Consider the following 8,741-nt stretch of genomic DNA (forward strand, 5'->3'; position numbering starts at 1 on the left):
TGAAACCCGCCATCTTGTGTGTTGTGCTAAATGCTAATTTACTACAATTATTGTGCAGTATGTAGTACGTAAGTATGCTTACAGATATAAGTAGGAAAAGACACTATTGTGTAACAATCCCTACTGTTAAACCTATTTACAAACCAATTGGTAATAACTAACGAACCAACATTTGAGAAAGGAACAAGAGTTTATATTCCTTAATAACTCGTCGAAACCTTGAATGACCTTGCTATGTTTTGTTATTATTATTATTATTATTATTATTATTATTATTAATATTGTTATTATTATTATTATTATTATTATAATATACATTTTCAGTGCAGTACAGATTGAAGAACTGTTCAGATTACATGTAGGTACATGTACAATATTGGAAAACCCAAGGTACACAGAAAACACCCTCATGTGGAACGAGACAGGGGGATACATGTAGGCATGGATAGAGATGGTTGACATAGAAAAGCAAGTTTCCACCTTGTCTTAGAATGTTTATTAACTCACAGATTTTATTTTTTTCTCTTCTATAATAAAAGGATTTCCAGCAGCAACCATCTTCCTCCAACAGGAATGAACAGCAGGTATTGTATTCCTTTTTTGCTTTAATTGCCCAGCACAGATTCTCGAACAAAAAAGGTGTTTCCTGTTTGCTAAGGCAACAGCTTTTTTCCTCTGAGGTGGTTATAAATGTATCCTTTCCATTCATACCTGTCCAGTAACCTAATAAAAATAATATATTTATTGTGATGCATCCTAGCTTCAAGGAGGGACTCTGATATTAAAAAGCTTGTGGTTTCATTTAAATACATGTAAGGCTCCCTTCAACTTTTTCGTCTCATCTGCTTGTCTACCTTTTGACTGTCCTCTTTTTGGCATACAGTCTGTAGTATTAGTTGACAGTGTGGTAATTACACATACAGCAAACTCAGTCTGAAGCTCAAACTCTTAAGGCTAGAAGCTTACTGGTTACTAACCATTGTGTTACGATTTTGCTTTAGTCACGTGTGGCAGCCATGAAGAATCTGTATGAAAGGTATAATGAGCATCAGTTAGAGCTTAATATTCTTTATCTGCAAGAGCCAGTTCAAAGTACAGCATATGGCTTTCATATTTGCCATTAACCCATTCACGCCTCAACCATTAATGATTAAAATTTTCAGATGGCGTTAGACAGAGTAATCCATTCACACCTCAAAAGCCTTAGGATGCCCCCCCATTGACAAGTAAAATCTATCAAGTGTCACTCTCAGCCAGGGGTTAATGGGTTAATGGGGACTGAGTTTAATTAATGAGTCATTTCCCTCTGGTGCGTTTCCTGCTTTGGTAGGACAATAATTTTTTTAACAATGCCATATTGTTACTGTTCATTACAAGAAGATTTCAAACAACAATTTCAAAAATTGGTGACAGGCTTAAATTCTTGGTGATGAAAGAAGAGGCAAATTAGGTTTTTAAGTAAACCATTCATGACCATGTTACTTTACGAAAGACCTCTGAAATACACTGTACTTATTTTTTCATAATTTAATTATGATCATGTACCTTGGCTTTGCCTTGATTGCAGCTTTGTACCCTCTTCCGCCTCTCAAAACAGACGCTTCTCTGGAGGTACATGCATTGTTGAACTTTACTTTATTTTATCTTTAAGTTAGAATATATTAGAGAGCTAAAGCAATGATGACGTCAACAGCAGTGAGAACCTCTGTGTCATTACAATCCCTTCCCAACAATGATATCCTTTGAATACAACAAAAAAATTCTTGTAACCCAGGAATGAAACTTGTGGGAATAGTTGTAATGTTGTCATCCTCCTTACCGCAGATAACTCCGTTTTGTTTTTTCAAGGCGAAAGAAGTAGAGCTCTAGGCTGGAAAGCCCTTTTACCTGAGAGCCGTGGTTATCTTTCTAAAAGGCGACTGTAAGAGAATGCCTGTATGTCGCTAAAAACTAGAGTTTGCTAGTTCTAATGGCGAAAGAAATAGGGCTCCGACTCGCGGTGGTCTGAGAGCTCGTGATCTTTCTATTTTGCGATTTAAGAGCGTCGGGGTTTTAGTAATGCTTTGTCGCGTGTAGGAAACCAGTGCGTTCCTAGGGTTTGCCAGGTTTAGGCGGTTTCAAGTTTGAGGAGGAATTGAGGCTCTGACTAAAAAGTCCTTGAGTCATTTGTCCTTCCTGTAAGCGACAATAGGAGCATTAGGAAAGAAGCTCGTTTACGTTGATCATGGTTTTTCTGATAGGTTCGCTGCAGAGAACATTGTATCAGATTGCAAGACCGGTTTCGGAATTCGTTGTGGATTCCTTCGTCAGTTGCGTGCTCCAAGAGTGAGAGCGGTTTTTTGACCAAGTGTTAGTTTGGGTTGCTTCTTATAAAGCCCTCCAGATGGTGTCCCTTTAATTGATGGACCAATCACCGTGCAGCTATTTTGATCCGCTCAGCGTCGCTTGGTTCGTTGGAGAACAAAGCTATGCAAATTTTGGGATCAGAAGTAAAGGGCTGTCCTGATTGGTGCATTTGGATCCGTTCTGCTTCGCTTGATCAAGGCCAAGGGAATGCAAATTTGTGGATCTTTTCAGACTCAAATGAGTTGAAAGGGACTTGGAATATTCTCTATAGTGAGTCGCAGTTAGAGAGAAAGTGGAAAAAACTTGATAGTTGAGAATGTCAACTGAAAATGGGAGTTTTCGACTCGTACGGTGGCGATGTAATTTTGAGAATAAATAGTTGTAATGTTGTCATCCTCCTTACCGCAGATAACTCCTTTTTGTTTTTTCCAGAAAACTTTAAATTTGGCCAGAAAGAAAGATCTTACATGTACATGATCTTAAGGTATCAGTCTGTGGTTTAATGCATGAACTTGCAACTGACGAGCTGCCAACTGGTTTGAGAACGCAGTATAGTAGTGCAGTGCTCGTCTAGGAGAGTGAATTTTTGACGTAAGTTTGCAGAAACAATGGTCAACCTCAAGGGTTGGGCGATTGTGGTCTTTGTGTTGAATTTGCACATTTCTTGTCAAACTTTATAACAGTTGAAAGAAAAAAAAAGCAAACTAACAAAAACAAAAATCTGGTGCCTTGTCAATCATTTTGACACAAATGTATTCTTTTTTTCGCGAGTTGTTAGTAAACACGCAAGCTAACTTGATCATGGCGGCCACTGAAATCGACGTCACGTTCAATTTTGCGATTTACTGGTGCAGCCAATAGTACAATAGTAAAATTGAACATAGCAAAAATCTCCAAAATGTTTTCATGACGCAAATTTTGTTGCTGGTGGCAAAATATTTTATTGTCAATTGACAATTCCTGAAAAGTTCCTTCTGCTCTTCCTACAAACTGTAATATCAAACTGTAAATTTTTGCAAAATTTATTTACTTTTGCATCAGTATTAATTTTGCGTAACGCAGGCTAACAAAATCTGTACCTTGCTTACACCTGTAGTTCGCATTTTTTGAGCGTTAAAATAGAATTTTCAGTGCTTTGTTTCCGTGTAGAAAGTCGTATATTTTGAGATCACCCAACCAAATACTCACCCCGTCTGACAGGGTTTAACTTCAGTGAATTTTTGTCTTGGAAAGCTATCAGAGGCTTGTGGTGATAAAGAAGTTGCAAGGGAACTTGAAAATGATCAACTGTCAACCTCGAAGCCGATGTTTCTCCATTCCCTTTTATTTTCTTTAATCTTTCTGGGTTTAGTATTTTACCCCAGACATTACCATGGCACTACAATGATATACGGTACCAAAACAAGATCGTGTACTATTAGAGCTACATGTTACGCAAATACAACTTGAATCTCCTAAAAAACAAAAGGCAGCTCAGTTGACATTTTTGAATAAAGCCCTGTGTTTACTGCACTACCATGTGCTGGTATGCGATGCGTGCCAATTTTTTACATTAACGTTAAAACCTTTTTTTTTTTTTTATAGCCAATAGACCCTTTGCATAAATGGCGCCTAAATAGACAAAGGATTTTTCACATGAATGTGAGGCTTAGGAGGAACATTGTCATTTATGCAAAGGGTCTATGCAGTAAAGAGGACACTCACTCACATCGTAAAAAGCATTATTTGTTTATGAACAAGGTGGATTATTCACCAAATTATGAAGGCACATTAGAAATATTGCATTTTCCAGATGCTACTGCCTTCATTTATCAAGGCTTCCCATTGAGGACATTAATTTTTGGCACATTTTTCAGGGCAAGGTCCAAGAGGAAGCTGGTCAGAAGAGCCAAGAAAGGTACAGTATTTTTGGGTTGTGTAATTTTAAAATTAATTTGACCATTCACCAGTGAAATGATTTTATTTATTTATTATATCTCTCAGATAGTATGCACGCTGTAATTGGCTAAATTAGCGGGCCGTATTCTACAGTACGGCCCGCTGTACAGCCCGTTAAATTTAAAATTTCGACAAAACATCATCTAGCGAGTTTTTCATGTCATTTCTGGTGCATAAACTTGTCCTGAAAACTGTTTGAATCTTGTAAGCAACTATTTCAAACTTAAAAGCCAAGAAGACTTAGTTTTTGGGATTTTGGCACGGCATTCTTTGTGGCAGTTGAACCTACCGCTTCACATAAATCAACGGGAAAAAACTCGGTCCGTAACTTACAGTACGGTCCTCGAACTCGGTCAGTAAGAGGTATGTATTCTCGTGGAATTTACTCAGAGGCATTAAATGGGATATTGAATCCTAGGAGAAAAGCACAATATTCTCAACTGAATTTTTGTAATTAGCAAGTTTTATAAGCTAGGCCGAAGTACAGTATTTCAAGAGAACTAAGCTGCAATTCAATTCAGATCAATTCACACCTCGTATTCTTTACAATAACAAAGGGCGATTAAGGAATAATTTCACGCGTATTTTCAATTTTTCCACAAAATTGCCCGAGTCTCGAACCGACAAGGGCAATTTAATGCCTCTGTCAGAAAGGAGTTAAAATTCGAATCTACATATAATTTTATGCGAAATGCCGCCACGCATGCTGTTAAACAACAAATTAACTGATTGAAATCTTTTCCTCAAGTTTACCCGATTCAAAATCTAACTCTGTATCGATAAACAGTTAAATAAAATTTAATATGCTGTAATACGGGAGGTCCAAATCCGCGAAGGGCGGATTTAGTCCCTTGAGGTCCAATCGGATTTGTACCAGGTGGTCCAAATTTACCAGGACACCGGGTTTGATTCCCTAATTCTGCGTCACACCAATATTCAAAATGTTGTCTTCAAATCCACCAAGGAAGTTCTTAAAGACTTCCGTTCTAATCAAGAGGGGAAACTGCAACTGTACACCACTTAACATCTCAAGTTTTTGTTTTTTTTTTTCAAATGTTATCAAGCACTTATTGTGATCTGTTAACTCTATTTGGTGGTCTGGCCAGTCTCATCTACCCAAGAACATTTACAATTTTACCATTGGCTACGTGTACATCAACAACTCCCTTTCTACACGTATATGTAAAAATATGACAAGTTGGGGATTATTACAAATTCCTGATTGCTCCTTTTGCCGTAACCCTGAGCCGTGACTTTAACATCGTCAGTTCCCACGGCCTGCTCCCGTCTGACCTTGTAGCTCAGTCGGTAGAGCAGCGGTGATCTATCCCGAAGGTCACGGGTTCAATTCCCACCCTGGTCTGAGTTTTTCTCTGTCCTTGTGTGAGCCAATTCCATTAGTAGGTCTAACGCTCACATGGTTCATATGGGGTAGAAAACTAGCACTTCACATTACACTCTAATCAGGTAAGTACGTATCCACGTATCCGCGTATCCACTTCAAAATATACTTAGATTGTGTGGAGAGGGGTTGACTGCGTATCCACGTATCCGCTTCAGAAGATACTTAAGGAGGCTCGAAAGGGTTTCAACACTCAGAAGACTCTCTGTGTGGATCGAATAACGCTACAATGCTGTATCACGTAACAGCAATGGTATGGTAGAATATGAAACACCGATTATTTCCAAACAAGATGTGATCATTATTGTGATGTAATAAGTTGCCTTGGAAACGGGAAAGCCCAGCAAAAACACCCTATATTTTGGATTTTGTTGCTCATATCTCAAAAACGACCTCGGTGACCCTCCCTCAACTGAGCTATGATAGCCACGCAGATGGGAGCAGGTCAATTTGAGAGGCTCGTGCCTTCCCGTGAATGGACTCGATATCAATTTACCGACCTCTTTTATTTATTTTAATTTAAAGGCAAAGTGCATCGAGTCACCTTTGAAAAGGAAAGAAGGTGCGGAGCTTGTTTGTTTGTTTGTTTGTTTTTTTTTTTAAAGCCATGCCCTGATCATGTTAAACACAAAGATGCACCATAAGAGAGGTCCCTTCAAACTTCTGTGTTTTGTAAATGGGTTGAACCCAGGAGTCATATCATAATTCGTTCGGGTGAGTGTAGTCCCGAGAAGTACTGTTTGTGATGGCATTGACTGACGTTTCGACAACCTGAGCGGACGTCATCTTGAGAGTCAAGTGGTTTATGTAACGTTAGCAAACAGCAACACAGACGGAAGCCTTACAAGAGATATTAACAGGGTGAGAAAAGTGAGTGGGGATTTTAAAAAAAAGGAAAACAGATACGTCTTATCACATATCATGGACACAGTGCCCTTAGGGGCTGTTTATTCAACAAATTATCACAGAGCTCTGTATCCATCCACGGTTGATTGACGAATCATCCACATTTGCCCAAGCGACCACGCCTTTTATATTGGATCTTCGTCTTACCGTAGTGAGACAATGTGAGAATGATCATTCCTAAAAAAGGCTCGTTTTACGTCTCAAGCTTAGCTTAGGTGGTTGGTTGGCGGTAACAGTTATGAGCTGTGTTGTTAGTCGGTATTTCACTTTGTAACTGCGTGATGCAGTTGTAGTCAAAGACCCAAATTTTACCCTTACTCACTCATTGCATCAGGCCACATTGCATCAGCGAGTGTCGAAGAAAAAAATCAATCTTATCGCCAAAGATAACAGAAACCTCAGAAACCTCATGCATGATGACAGTCATTTTGATCTTTATCTTTTAGTCAAGGGTTTGTGACTTTCGATTCATGTGATGTAGCAGAAAAGGCAATAGCTGAGGTATGTCCAAAGTCAAGCTCACTCGTTGCATATAAGTGATGTTTTCTGGGGCTCGGGTCACGTGTTTCCGTCGTTAGTGGCACACGAGCAGCAAAGCTGAAAGAAGATTGTATATGTGTCACCCGAATCTTTTCGCAGTTTCCCAGTTATTGTGGAAAGTACCTGCTTCACTTCTGGCTCCAGGTTCCTTAAGTTCGCAAGTTAATGCTGGGAGCCAGCGAGGTTCTGGGATTACAGCGGTGGATTTGTCTTCGAACTTCAAAGTGCTTTGTAAATAGCTTACAGGTTGTCGACTTTCAGTTGGGCCTCTTCGTCGGTTGCCAAGCAATTCGCTGCATGGACCATTCGCCCTACAGATCGCGAGCAGATCTTTTGCTGGAAAATCCGCCGAGAGAACGTGATATGCGAAATTCTAGGGAGCTTCGCCCGCGCTACTCGCGGTTCGCGGCTTCGCCCCTGGGATATTACGTTATTTCGGCGGATTTTCCAGCAAAAGAGAGACTGCTCGTAGTCTATTCGCCCTATGGACATTTCGCCCCACGGAGATTTGGTCCCCAACATGAAGAGTCGTCAGCTACTTAAGCTAGAGATGAGGACCTTTAATTCTAATCTACAGGAGCCAAGATGAAATTGAACTCTTGAAATTTATCGTTCGTTTTCACCGTATGGATTGCGTAATCCACAATTAAACCAAAGAATTTTTCGTGTATATGATAAAACAACTTTTGTCTCGGTTTCATTTTTCGATTTAAAGGAAGTCGTCCATTTTGGCCGCCGGATATTCATGGGCAAGAAAAACTCAATTCAAACTAAACGCAAGACAGTAACATAATAATCATGACTCCGGTAGATTGGAGAAGACCCTTTCTTTCAACCTAGCATTGTTTTGGGATAGAACACTGTCTTCATCTACAGTCACTGAGGGGTTTTGCTATGAGGGTTAATTGTCCAGGAGCCAACTCTCTAACATCAGCCCCACAAGCTGATACTAAGGTGTATAAATTAGGGTCCTTTAATATAATTAGTCGTTTAAATTTATCACTGAAGACACAAACATTATTGGCCAGTCTGAAACAAGGACAGTAACAACACAAGAAACCAATTAAAATCTGGCGCGTGAAACTGGTGCCAAACATATAGCATGCGTCTTGATTCACGTTAAGAAGGCGCCCGTTTGGTAGATCTCGACTTAAACCTTGAATTCTGGGTGAACGGATTCTTAATCGAGTCTCGTTTATCAAAATCTGTGGCGAGATCAATTTTAGGATTTTGTGCTTATTAGCAATTTTTAAGAATCAGATTTTTAAGAAATTCTAATCGAGGTCATCAGTTGTTACAAAAATAAATACTCAACTTTTTTTTATCAGCTTAGTGAATCGTTCAGTACGCCCTTTAAAATCACTAAGGGTTTGCTGCTTGCTTATCTCAAGTGAGAAAAATTGGCCCAAAGCAAATAGTCTGCAACATTCAGCTGAAAACTAGCATGTAAGTATCTTACTTAATATAGCAAAGGCAAATGATTTCTTTCTCCTTTTTTTGTCTTCAGATGAATGGTATGATGGTTTCTAGTGTTCATATCAAAGTCGCCCTCTCCAGAAGACAACCAAATATGGGAGACGCGAATTTCCGCCCTAGGCCTGGTCTTGGA

At 39.3% G+C, this 8,741-nt stretch overlaps 2 long non-coding RNA genes across 2 annotated transcripts in view; both read left to right on the forward strand.

The window, feature by feature from the left end:
- The first annotated feature begins 535 nt into the window (after positions 1 to 535).
- LOC137990992 (uncharacterized) lies at positions 536 to 4,244 on the forward strand. The gene is made up of 4 exons (XR_011121588.1): positions 536 to 584; positions 1,002 to 1,036; positions 1,568 to 1,611; positions 4,203 to 4,244. It is a non-coding gene; the product is annotated as an uncharacterized lncRNA (long non-coding RNA).
- Positions 4,245 to 6,210: 1,966 nt separating this feature from the next.
- The window catches only part of LOC137990995 (uncharacterized), a 2,853-nt gene continuing 322 nt past the window's right edge, over positions 6,211 to 8,741 (forward strand). The window contains exons 1-3 of the long non-coding RNA XR_011121589.1: positions 6,211 to 6,248; positions 7,039 to 7,093; positions 8,640 to 8,741. The exon at positions 8,640 to 8,741 is cut by the window's right edge and continues 7 nt beyond it. This is a non-coding gene — a long non-coding RNA (uncharacterized lncRNA). The remainder of the gene's footprint in view (positions 6,249 to 7,038; positions 7,094 to 8,639) is intronic.

The sequence above is a fragment of the Montipora foliosa genome, chromosome 2, assembly GCF_036669935.1.
Source record: "Montipora foliosa isolate CH-2021 chromosome 2, ASM3666993v2, whole genome shotgun sequence".
Taxonomy (NCBI): domain Eukaryota; kingdom Metazoa; phylum Cnidaria; class Anthozoa; order Scleractinia; family Acroporidae; genus Montipora; species Montipora foliosa.